The sequence below is a fragment of the Ambystoma mexicanum genome, chromosome 3p (assembly GCF_040938575.1).
Source record: "Ambystoma mexicanum isolate Mex_15411 chromosome 3p, UKY_AmexF1_1, whole genome shotgun sequence".
NCBI lineage: Eukaryota > Metazoa > Chordata > Amphibia > Caudata > Ambystomatidae > Ambystoma > Ambystoma mexicanum.
In genome coordinates, this window is record NC_090925.1 from 1,044,496,414 (window position 1) to 1,044,510,311 (window position 13,898).

A 13,898-nucleotide genomic window follows, 5' to 3' on the forward strand; every position below is an offset into this window, starting at 1 on the left:
GTTCATGACAATGTTTAGATGCAGCATGTTAATGAACTATGTGCAAAACCCTCTGAGATGGTTATTATGGATGAGTTGGCTGGGGATCTAGCGGATGAACAACCCCTGAGATGAGTAGGGTGTGTTTTGAATATGAGGAAGTCTTAAATCTACTCCAATTGCAGGCATAGGGGAGGAGTCCAGGTTCAGATTGTATCCCCTCTAAACTATACCACCCTTTCGAAACCTTTTGGGCTCCTGTTTTTAACTATTATATTTAAAAGCATGATGTAATTACACTCCTTTCCGATATCCTGGAGGCAAGGAAATATTGTAACCTTCCTTAAAAAAGGCGTGCAGGTACTTGCCGATAGCGTATAGACCAATTTCTCTTCTGGATTCCCAGCTAAAGTTATTTGGTAGGGTTGTTCCCTCCCATCTTCAGAACTGGGATGCAGTGCAACATGCCCGAGCGGATAATCAGACGGGGATCAGTGAGGATTTGGGAAGCAACAAACAAGTGTTGAATTTTTATCTGATTATAGCAAAGTCCCTCTGCATAACTGGAGAACCAATATATGTGCAATTCATGGATCCGAGCACTGTGTTTGATAAAATAAACAGGGCAGACCTTGGTAACATTCTCTCAAGTTTACACACTGGCAACACTGCGTGTATTCAGTTGGGTAACTAGGGGCACTGCACCCTTTTGTTTCCTGTGAAAGCAGGCATGCATCAGGGGTGTGTCCTTGCCTCCTTACTCTTTCCATTATATACCAATGGTCTCAGAACCTACTGAGGAGTAACACTGATATCTCGCATTTTATAACCCGGTACTAGCGTATGCAGATGAAACGGTGTTACTAGCAAGAACTGTGAATCTTTTCTGGGGATTACATTTTTCACTAACTTCATTGGGGGCACAAATGCCAAAATAGGATCCAAAGCTGGCACAGGCAATCGGGGCATACAAAGATGTTCCAATGTCTACAAGGCCCCACCTATCCCAATCATATTAAGACTATACAATGCCAACCCCACAGCTTTAGCCCTACATGGGGCTACTGTATGGGGCTTTTGAAACCCCACAATCTTCTCAGTATTGGACCATTCTTTCTGCAATACATTCTGGGCCTGCTCACTCAGAACCCAATTACGTGGTCTATAAACGCTTCCTTTTCTTTGTTTGGAGTGGGGGGGTCCCCCAGCCCTTCTTTGTTTTATTCATACTTTTCCCCAACCCAAAACTACTGTTTCCATTCCCAAATATAGATATATTTATATATATATATGTTCTTTTAGGTGTTTTTTTTATTTTTTTATTTTTTTATTGAAATATTGACTCAGTTTTTAAGGAACTGAGTTTTATCAAAAGTTGTGAAAGTTTGTCCTCTTTCTTCGATTATGGAGGGTGTTAGGTGTTTTTGTTTCATTCAAAATCCCATTCGTTTTTTTGCATTTGTTACAATCACTGCATACCATTAAAAGGCTACTTAGAATGGCCTCTGACAATAAAAGTTATGCAAGCTAGAATAAATACCATCTTTAACAGAATCACTGTGAAGTGGGCGGGTAATAACATAACCAACCCGACCTGCATGATTTGCATGGCTGACATAGAGGATTTGCTTAATCTAGTCCTCTTCTGTCCAGAAGATATCACACCCTGACAGCACTTCTTGATTTATTTTATTTATTGTTCATTTATATAGCGCCTATACACAGGAAGTGTTTCTAAGCGCTCGAGGAGGAGGGGAGACAGTGGGAAAAAACAACAGTCAATCAGAATCCTTGACTTTCTGAATGATACAGGCCTGCACAGAGTTTTTCCAAGTGCCTTACACAAATCAGGTAAAATGGGTGGAGGGGGCAGGGTAGGACACACAGGCTAATATACAATGCTAAGTAGAGTTGGGACATACAATTATATAACAGTAGGAATAAATACAGTGGTAGGGGGTAAGAGGGTGAGAGGGGCAGAAAGAGGGGTGTAGGAAGGTGTCTGTTTTAAGGGATAAAGGAATGGGAAGTGGGGTGGGGGTAGGAGAGTTTGGGTAGGGGAGGTGGTTGGAAACATAAAAGGGGGTAACAGTACACCAACAATACGTGGAGTATAGGAGAAGGGGAATTGCAAGCAGAGAGGGTGGGGTAAGGTGGGAAGAGGAGAGGCAGGGGGCAGGGAGTAGGGGTTGCAGATGGCTCAACAAAATCTAATTTTGGCTTGTCAAAGTGAACAAATGCGGCAACAGGGCACATCTAAAAATGGTTTTGCTGGATAAGGTGAAGCACAGGCGGCAACACGGCACAACTAAAAACGGTTTTGCTGGACAAGGTGAAACACATGCAGCAACATGGCACAACAAAAAACGGTTTTGCTAGACAAGGTGAAACAGATGCGGCAACAAGGCAAAGCTAATCACTGTCAGTCGGATGAAATAGGGTGAGAGGTGAGAAAGTCCGTGGGTGCAGGAGGAGGGTCATTGATGTTGGCTGAAGAAACTAACCTTCCGAGAAGTGATAGTAGCTCTGTGGGTTTCAGGTGTGCAGTGAGTGGAGTCTCCTCATCCTCGAGGGTTATGTTGTGTGCTGTATGGAAGGACTCCCAGACTCGGCCAGTCAACAGACAGGGAACAGACAGGGGCCTAGTTCATAGGCCTTGGAGGTTAGCCCAGCATTTGCCTGCTGGCTCATCTGATTGGTCAATAGTAATGAATGAGGTACCAATCCCAGGTGAGCAGGCAACAGGGCGGCACAGCAGTGGTGCAGTAAATGGCTTCGGCAATGATGAAGGAGGCTGAAATAGTGACTGAAATGGTGTTTGGAACACCATTCTTGCAATTTTGCAGTGTGCAGCACCCAAGGTAAGCGCCGGAGAAAACAAACTTAGCGTTTCAAGTGGTACGCAGAAATGCTCATTATAATAAGAGCAGATAAAGTTGGCGCCACAAGCGCATAACGATGGGTCACAATTCACCAAGAGGGCATGCCTTCCATCCGTGGTTTGCAAAAGTTGGATCCAAGGTCCCCCATGCATCGAGGTGGAGGGAGCCCCCTTCTGCATCAGGGAAACTTGTGAAGCGTCCTCTTCTAAGACGTATATCCTGTAAGCAATGCCTGGCATCACCTCTTTTGTGTTCCCGGGCACCCCAGGTCACTGCTATTGCAGATTTAATATTCAAGTTTGGTCTGAGGAATTTGACACTCCAAGATGGTGCGTGGCAGGATAGCCTTTCCTGGGGATGTTGACACATGCGCAATACAGTAGCATGTTAAAAGTGGACACAGTTCCCCTTCCGGGGTATCCATGGCAGTTGTTGGGAACAAGGTACTCATTACGTATCTCAAGTGGACGCCAGTAATAAAGGTAAATAAGGCTAATCTATAATAACTGTGCGTTGTGTGCCACAAGCGGTTTGTCCGCTACGAGCCACATGTATGGGCTGACACTGATGAGTATGCTTTTGCAGGCTTTCCGAAGCAGACATATCTGAGGGTGCGGAGCTCCTGGCTGTCTATGTAGCCAGGTATTAGTCTAAGCCAGAGGTTGTCCACGGTGGTGACATTTTGCAATCTTTGACAATGTGGAGTTTTAGCTTACTCTGTATGCTGCACTGGTACGCTACCCTAAATCACTTTAAATATCAGCATTCTACAGAGAATTTCCAGGTTCTTAACATGCACAACAATGCATGTGTGACAGGGATAAGGTGTCTAATTTTGATCACGGCTTCTGAAAGACTGATTACAATTGCTGACTGATTTTTTTGCTTATTTTTTCAGTTTTTTGTTGTTTACTTTCTCATAGAGAATATCTCCAGGCCTTGCCATTACAAAATAATTGTGTGACAATCTTGGTATTGTCAGTGACACTTTGGTATGAGGACAACAGAAACTTGTTTTTGATGTAAGGTTTGAGGATATCTATATCTAACTTTTATATGTTTTTGGAGATGTTGATTTTGGTAAAAATACATATACATGGAAATAATTTGTGGGTTTCTCTATTAGTGCTTCAGATATATAAGGGTTCTTCCCTGAAGATGGGACATCATGTCCTTAAACAAGCAGGATTTTGTATGAACACAACCCTCATTTAGTGTCACAAGGTTGTATGTATAGAGCCTGGAGGGTGACATAACATAGGGTGAACTGACAAGAATCATTTTTGTTTGTTGTGATCTGTTAAGAATTTTCTGAATAATTTGTTTTGACTAATTTGATCTAAAATAGGACAAAAAGAATAGGTGTGCTGATTATTTGAATTAAAATGCAATTATTGATTTGGAAACATTGTTTTGAAAATTATTAAGGATTGGCAGGACCATTCGTTCACACGAGACGTGAGTGTGCAGGTAGGGCTCTGGGCAGTACAAGCTCAGACACATATGTTGTATTGTACAGTTAAGGGCTTTGGAGCTATCCTGTTTACTACCAGCATCTCTATTTGAGTAGCTACAAAGTTGATTTTACATGATACTAGTACACAGACTATGGGCCCGATTCATGGTAAAGTGTGCATAGATCCTGCAAATCCTGTGCGCCGAGAACGACTCTGCTCGAGCCTGCGCGCATAGGTTTTTCTGCATGCTCTGTATATTCATGTAATTATTCCAGCAAAGTAAGCCTATACACAAGTTGTGGCCGGAACGCCCCTGACATGCCCTCCACGCATAGTACATTCAGCCATATACACCTACCTATGTGGGCTCTTTGGGCACAAACTCATACTCCCTGGTTACACTGCATGGGGCCCCCCGCAAGCAGGCCAGCACTTAGGCGACACTGCACAGGGTCCCCTGTAACTGTTACTAGCATCTCGACAAAATGTGTACTATTTACGCGCAATTCCGGTCAATCTGTGTGCAAACTCCCATGAACCTTTCCTGCACCCCGCTTCACTGCGTACGCACACCCCTAAGTTAGAACGCAACCCTGTCTGCATGGACGCACCCCTAAATCCAACATGCAATCTCACATCTGCGCAGTGATTCCTATGTGCAAGTGTCTTGACGCCTGCCTTCGGGTGGTGGATAGATCGAAAGCTTTGCATGGGCATTTCCCTGATGAGAGGTAGCGTGGTCAGATCCATGATTACACTTGGTTGTGCGCATTTGTGGGCGTGCGATGGACTGCCTGTGGGCCGTCCCTTGTAACGCCCACACTTTCCCTTGTTCTTCATTTTGCATGTTCTGCCGCATACTATGGTCCCTGCGCAGGCCATGCCCACGCTTTGCATGGAGTCTCGCGCAAAGCACTCAGGCACTCGCAGGGACTTGCTGAGTCTGCCTGATGTCCCTGCAAAGTACGAACAAGTCCTATGCAGTCGATTCCATGAATCGACAGAGGGGGTTTTGCGTGTGGTTTGGCCCGCAAAGTCCCTATTTACCCCACAAATAATTCCATGAATCATAGCTTTAAAATACTTGGATTTTGAGAGTGCAGTCCCCATCTGACATAACCTTAAGCAATGTAGACCATTATATTAAAAAAAGACAGTCACAAGGGGGCTTTATTTGGTAAAAGCCAGTATCTTCCTAATAGCCTGGTCATTCTCAAGGTTCCTCAAAGCCTCATTGAATATTAGATCTAAACTGTTAAAAAGAATGAACATAGGGTTACATCAGCATCTGAGATAACGTCTGTTAGTTTGTGAGACTTTTAATTATTCTGTACTTGGATGATGTATTTTTATTTTAATCATGTGCCATTTGTCTAATTGGACCTATGCGTTTTTGGATTCAGACTTTTAAACTTCAAATAATGATTAATGGGGCAGGTTGTTATAGGTTTTATGTAAATTTAAGGGGGCAGGTTTTTAAAGGTTGTTATGCTTATGCGTTTTTGAACTATGGATTGTTAATCTAAATCAATGTACGGTACTCACTGTTGATTTAATGTCTGTAATATGTGGCGATTGTATCTGTTATGAGTTTGATGGAATTTTATGTCCAAATAAACTTGATTAATTCATATATTCATTCATTCATTCATTTTTTGAGTGTTTATGCCATGCCAAAACGTAACCAAGTGAAGACTGGAGCACGGTCATGGCATTGAATAATGGGAGAATTTTGGGAGGAGATATAATGATGGGTTAGACTATAAAGTTGATTAATTGATTTAGTGCATTTATATAGGGCATTATTACCCCAACGGCTCTCTGAGTGCCACTCATCTACTCGCTTGGCCGAACAGACGTTATTTCAGGTGTTCTCTGAATTCAAGCACATCATTTGTCAAGCAGATGCAGAATGGAAGGGTGTTCCAGATGTTAGTACCTTTGACAGGGCCTACCACTTTTGCAGGCCAATCTCAAGGTGGGAAAGAGGACCAATGGGAGATGCCAACTCTGCTGTGGCTGGGACAGAGTGTAGCAATGAATTTTATAGGTCAGATCGAGCAGATAGAGCAGAGCCATAGTAAGAAGGCAATCATAGATCAAACAAAGATCAAACAAGCAATTTTGAATTGTATTTTGTGTTGAAATTAAAGCCAGTAAGGGGAGGCACTGGCTCAGGCATGGTCAGATTTGCGGAATCCCCCAAAATCACATGGACGTTGGCATTCTGCACTCATTTTATTTCTGCACTCATTGTAATTTGGTGAGACAATTGGAAATTCCCTCCTTAAGACATTACAATAGTTCAGCCTTAAAGATAGGGCAGCACCTATCACTAAGATTTGATGTATGGTAGGGAGCAGAGAAACAATGTCCTTAGAGATTAAAGTTGAACAAGTAACTGATTACAAATGCATTAGCTTGTACAGATAAGGTGATGTTCTTGTCAAAGTTAAAACTGCAATTTTTAATTTGTCTTACTCTGTGGAAGGGAGGTACCAGGAAAAGGAAAGATAATATTTTCCACAGTTTTCCTGCTGTTTTAAGCCAAAAATGATTTCAAAATTTAAGAGGTGGTGTTTCTATTTTCAATCTTTAATCTCCAGGCGACAGGACTGGAGATTGGAAAACTCCTGTTCTACTCCCGAGGCTTTGTGTATCAACAGTATGTGACTGTATGTTCATATTCCAAAATTGGAGTAGCTGGAAAGGTCGGGGCAAATAGATAATAAAAAAGATTGACAAAACAAGCAAGATTTGGGCTTCTCCACAACTCTCCAGGGTTGCGTTGGAAACAAAAGGGCCTACCTGGTCCTTCTACAAAAGCAATGTTGGGAGTTATTGGTAATGAGTACTGACTTGGAAGAAAGGCAAGTGAGGTGAAATGGCTGACAGTGTCAAGTGTCGCTGAAATGTCCAACATGATCTGACAGGTCCTCTATGATCTGTGGCTCGACTAAAAGCCAGAATGGAGCGAGGACAAGATGGGCACATTTGTGTGCCAGTTTTCCCTTGGGCCTAAGGCGTGTCATATATACATTAAACATAAACATAAACAATTTGGTAATGGGCCAATAGTTGCCTATGATGGAAGGGTCAGCCTAGGTTTCTTCAGAGGGAGATATACACTTATGTTTAATAGTTGATGGTCTATGGCTTGAGAAAAAATCTCAAATTAATGAGATGAGCATTACACTGGGGGGATGAGCAAGTGGTGTTTTAGCACCAACCAATGAGGGAGGGTGTCTGCTTCATAGTTGGTTGGTTTCAATTTCAGAATGGAGGCTAGTATTTCTGTGGTTTCTATCTGTTGCAAATACAACTGATCTACTTCTTAGTCTGTATGAGAAGAAAGAGCACAGATGTGAAAAGGGGTCTTGTCAGTCAAACCCCCCCCCCAACCCACCGGGTGGTTCTGTTTATGTGCAGAAAATAAGAGGTTCAGATTGTTGCAAAGAAGGTAGAATTGGAGAAGGTTGAGTGAGCGAGTTGACTAGTAGAAATAGAGTTTGAGACAGGTTGTCTGCAGATTCGATCTTAGTGTTCTAGGAGTTTTTTTTGTCTGCTAAAATAGCATTTTACCTTTTTCCCAGGCAGAAGGAATAGCCAATGTCTATTACTATGCTTCTGTATTTTGTCATTGACTGTTCTACTTTAGATGTACATCTTCCCATCCATTTAAATGTCTGGAGAGTAGCTCATTGTGGTGGTTCACTAACAAAAGGGATGGTGACACAAGTAAGATATGTTTGATGAGATAGGGATGAGGAATCAGAGTGCGTAACAAAAATAGGAGAATTTGAGAGTGGTCAATTATCATGATTGGGTGAATTAGGGATAGACATTTCATCAAAACATTTATGATAAATAGTTTCTGGGAAGGGATGGGGTGATTGTTAGGAACAGGGTCAAAGGTACATGTGGGCCAGTGAAAATCAATATTCTGTATTAAATGATTTTTGACATATGTTGATAGTTCTGATTTGTAAATTCAGTCATCTGTACAGATAATCTGGTCGTTTGATTTTTCAATTTTGTGCTGCTGTTTTCTACTGTATGTTCCTCATGATTATTTTCCTGTGTTTCTTCTTGTTCTACAATGGAGCATAAGATACATGAGAAAAACATATTTTAATAATTTAGGTATAACATATATTTTTTTATTGGGTTGTAACATATATACATTTCTTTACATTTTTCATCCGTTATATCTTCTTTGTGAAAGTACTGTTCCAGCTACTCAAGTGTGCTAACCATTTCTATAAAAAATATATAAGGGATATTTTTAGTTATTGCACTAATGTTTAGAATACAAAAAGAAGGTATTGTTTACTTTCTGTTCTATTAGAGTGTTATCCTTCAATGCATGTAAGTTCTTGAAGTGAATTGTTGACATAATGCAGGTATGTGAGGTATTTGATCTAATCCATAATATATTGTAATTATTTATAAATTAGTTTTCTATTGTGAAAGGTATAATTGTACATACATCAGCATTTGGGTTTTATCAATTGTTGGTAGTGTTGCGTAATGTATAATTTTTGTATGAAATGAAAACAAAAAGAATATGGTGTTGTCACCTGTGACTTTCGGTAATATAGATGCTACCTGTCACCAGGTACGTTTGCAAACTGGTGAAACTGTCCAAGGACAGCATATCTATTATAGGGCAGAGGAGAATGATTTTTAGGTATAAAGATTAAATATAAAAATTAGGAAGTTACAGGAAAGTAGGGAATACTGATAAATTCTGATACTGATATGGGCATGTTCCAATTTTCAACCCCCTAAATTCCACCATTGCTATTGATCAAGTTTTATATCCCGGCCCCCCTCCTCCAGGGCTCCTCTCCTCAGGGTCCCCTTCTTATCCCCACCCTTCCTTCTTCTGGTAATTCCACCACATCCCTCTCTGCCACCCCTTTTTTCGGTCTCATACGTTTCAGTGTTCGGTCTCTCCTCAGTTCCCCCACACCCTTCCTGTCCCTTAACTGTTCCCCAAATACTAGCTATCCCCAACTCCTAGGTGTCATCTTTATAGTAAATCTCAGTTTACGGACTTGGTCATCCCTGGGTATCCTCATTCCCCTGCTGCAGTTTGTGTCCTCCCTGAACCTTTCTCATTTGTGTCTCCTTTCCCTTTGTGAGCTAGGCAATCCCACACCTCTTTCGGGGACATAAAGGACCCCCCCCCATGTGATTTTCATTTTGGCAGGGTAGAATATCATATACTTCAAATTCAGTGAACAAACTGTATTAGCGTACGTTATGGTTAGGTTGCACTAAAAAAGCTATGAAATTCATTGAAAAACCTAAGGGCTATAATGATTAAGTTGATATAAAGAAAACCTTTGCAATTCAGTGAAAAACCTAAGGGCTATAATGATTAAGTTGATATAAAGAAAACCTTTGAAATTCAGTGAAAAAACTTTAGTTAAATGGATGTTATAGTTGCAAAGTGAAATCGAAAAACCGAAGACATTCACCAGTTATGGTAAGCTATGCAACCATAACTAGTGCCACTGCCATAAACTGCTAAGGCTAACACACAGAAAATCAAAGATGACATCAGAAATGACATCATTGATGGCATCACTGATGACATCACATATACTGGGAAGTTATTTGCCTTTAGTGAGCAAGAATTTTAAGCACAGCACTTAATTTGGTCATATTGCACTAATAACATGATACATATACTCTAAAGGTGCATTATATGCAGATGTTAACCTTCTATTATAATGTTAAATTGTTTTCCTTAGGATGTCCCTTGAGCGCATGATAATACAATTTGTACACTTCATGATGGACTTTACTCTTAGAGTCATATTCTAGTCATTGCATGTGTTTCTTCCTTATTCAAGTTTCCTTGTATCTGCCTCAGATTTGTATGCATTGATGCTGTGCATATTCACATGTATGTAGTAATTCTTGTATTGTTATCTGTTCATTGCAAGTTTAACATTAGTCAACATTCTGATAGGCTTGCAGTTAGGATTTTACTTGGCAAAAATACTAGATTAAGAGTACTCTACATCTATAGTCCATGTTGTTGCCATTGTCTCTATATATTATTACATTGCTGTATTAAGAACAAAACTATAATAGAGAGTTTCTGTTTGAATATGCACATTTTATAATGCATGGAGTAGGTCATTAAAGGTCTACCGAACACCCTTCATAAGTTACTAGTAACACTTTGAACAGGACCCCTCATAGCGACCTTCCATTTTCACTATTAGAGAGTAGTAATGTGATATGTGATGTCATCAGCGATTAAATCAATTATGTCATTTCTGATGCCATCTTTGATTTCCTGGGTGTTAGTCTTAGCAGTGCCTGGCAGTGGCGCTAGTTATGGTTGTTTAGCTTACCATACCTGGCACATTTCTTGAGTTTTTTATTTTATTTTGCAACCATAACATCCATTTAACTAAAGTTTTTTCACTGAATATGAATATATCTGTATATGTCAAAATATCATGTTGAGCTTAAAGATGCACAGTTGAGATTCGATGACGATGCTTTAAGCTGCTCATATCTTTAAGACTTCACATGTATTGCTATATCTTTGAACAACGTGATATAGATTCTAATAAAGATTTTGTATTATGATTGGTTATATTTTAAAAATATAAATCGCCCAGGTGTCTCCTTTAATCACTGTCTATTTTTCAAATAGCGCAAAAAAGGAACATGCACTCACTTTATGAATCTACTGTGAGAAGAAAGCACAACGATGTTCACTTGGCCCCACTTACGCTCTAAGCTTGACGATCATACCAGTGTCGATGACCACTTCAATCCCAACTCAAGGCTGGAGCGTAACTTTCATCTCTGGCAGCTGAACCTTTTTAATGTCAATTCTGATTGAAAGAGAATTAGAAGTTAGATGTGCTTGTAGGAATTGATCGAACAGCAGAATCCTTGAAATGCGCTCTCATTTCTACCTGGCCTTTTCAAAATATAATAGGAAGAAAAAGAGAGAGTTAACTTAAGCACGTGGAACCATAAAACACTGTACAGAACAAGTGGCATCGACCTTTCCCATCCTTCGTTTCTTCTTGTTTCTGAAACCACCTTTCAAATTTCATTTTACCATCCCTGCAGCACTCAAAGGTCTTACAGAAAGGACTTTACTGTAATCCTCTCACGTATTTATTATGCTCCTCTCTCTTTTTCTTCCTCTTTTGTTTTGAAAAGGCTAGTGGACGGATTAACATGTGTTCACCACTGTGAAAATGCACGTTTGCATTTTCAAAGTGCAGTTTTCTCTGCGGTCGTTTTCTTCTTTGTTTTAAGGAGGGTTCCTCCCAAACCTCTCCTGACTTAACCCATCCTCACCACCGCACGCTTCCATCCGCCACCCCGACCCTCCTCGAATCCCCAACGCACAAATAAACGACAACAGTGGAGAATGAACGTTTAAAATGCAACCGTGCAGGTTCACAGAGGCAAAAACACGCCATACAGTGTCATACATACATAGAGGCATTTAGTGTAAATAGCCAAAATCAGGCATATGTCACCCTCCACATGTATTTGCCAAAAACTCCATGATCTCTCACCAGTGATTTGATGGCAGGGGTTGAAGGGAGCTGATTTGATGGCAGGGGTTGAAGGGAGCTGTAGGCCAACACATCTTAAGGGTGACAATGCAGCTATTCCTAGTCTAAATATTCATGCTACCTGTGGGATTTGCATATTTCTGCGGCAAGACTGAGCACCAATACACAATTATAGTCACATTTAGCCGCCCCCGCGCCCCCTGACCGAATCCAGGTAGCTCTCTATCTAAAAAGAGAATTTGTTGAAGCTTCATCCAGAAACCAATGGGGCATGTCCTGTCATGTTGCTCCATTCTAGCCTGCCCCTCATGCTAACTGTGCTAGAATTACAATCTAACATATTTTGAGCAGCTGCTTCTCTGAAAATCGCCGTGGCACATGGAATGTCCTGCTACTTGGCGGGCATAACTCACAGAACCTACTTACTGTGTTTTGACTGTAGGTTCTCGCTTCTTATCTCAACCAAGAGATAAGGTGAGGATTGGAGAGACACACGTGCCTAGCTTAAATGTAGACTACTTGTTAACTCTTCAGGCTTTATTTGACAGTATGACTGCAAAAATCCTGCCAAACCCTGGGTGAAATTCAAAGCTAGCAGTTTTGTTTCCCCTCAATTCATTTGTGGAGCCCACTGTCTCTGAAAGGACAGAGCCAGCATGAATGCACTTTTCTTCAGTCGTGGGCCCTCATAAAGTGTGCCGTGGCAGGCTGCAGCTGGCATCAGTTGCGTGGACTGTTGCAAGTGAATGTACGAGGGATTGATAAGCCATACGGTGGACTCCAGCATTCCAAACATCAGAAGCCCTAAAAACTCTCTCTATACACTACTTGAGCAGAACAGCTCAGAAGAGTTCAGGTCAACCCTGAGCCAATCACTAGCGATAATATTTCCCCACCCTGCCTTTCTCAAAGAAGTGACACACACCAAGTGATATTCTCCAATGGGTGCAGCCCCACCGTACTCTTTATTCACACTTGCCAACTTCTGCATTGTGGTTCAGTTGTTTAAAATAGCATTGCACATTTACTCATGGAAGACAAAATAATTAAGTATTAACTTTTTAATACCATGTGGCATAAGTTATACTTATTTTATAAACAGTGGTTTGAGGGACATGTGAATGTAAGAAGGATGTGTAAAAGGAATTGGATTTTTTACCATGTAACCCTTTTTCAATGCCAAACACAAAGACACCACTTCTCCTCTTCCTCTTCCTTTTGAGAAGTCTCCTCGTGTTCATGTGCATTGCCTTCTTATATTCTTTATTTGACCCTTATTTTTTGACACATACCTATGCCTTTTTTATGTTTGCTTCTTTTTGCACTAGAATTTTGTCTTTTAAACACTGCACTTTTTTTGTAATCACCTCAGTTTTAAAAGTCCTCATTTTCCCTTCTGAATTTCTGTTACACCTTTGTTGGCTCTCTCAATTTCTGATTCCTTCCTTCATCTTCCATGGCCACCCAAATGAAAGCACACATACACTTGCCTATTTATTAGGTTTTACCATACATTCGTATGTGCTGTGTTTCCTGTAATGTTCTGTATATGTTAGTCCATATACAGCAATAACCCCTTAGTGCGGGGGGCATTACCTGAAGTGGTAATGCCCTCCCATGAGGGGCTTATTTCTATTAGTACCCCTGCCTGTAAGACCGGCATACTAAAAGCATTTTTTTTCTGCACCATTCGGAACAGAAACAAAACCGGTTAAATAAATGACTGTTGCGGAAAGGAAAACAAAGTTTGTTTTCCCTTTCCATGGCAGTCATTGAAAACAATAAAAAAGTAAACAAACTAAATGGCTGCCATGGAAAGGGAGAAGGGACTACATCTAGTCCCTTCTCCCGTTCCATGGCAGCCATTAAAAAAAAAGGAAAAAAAAGGAAAAAAAATAAACAAAAATAATGGCCACCATGGAAAGGAGAAGGGACTACAGGTAGTCCCTTCTATGTTTCCATGGCAGCCAGTCTCAGATCAGGAGCGGACGCGCTGGAGACAGAAGTGTTTC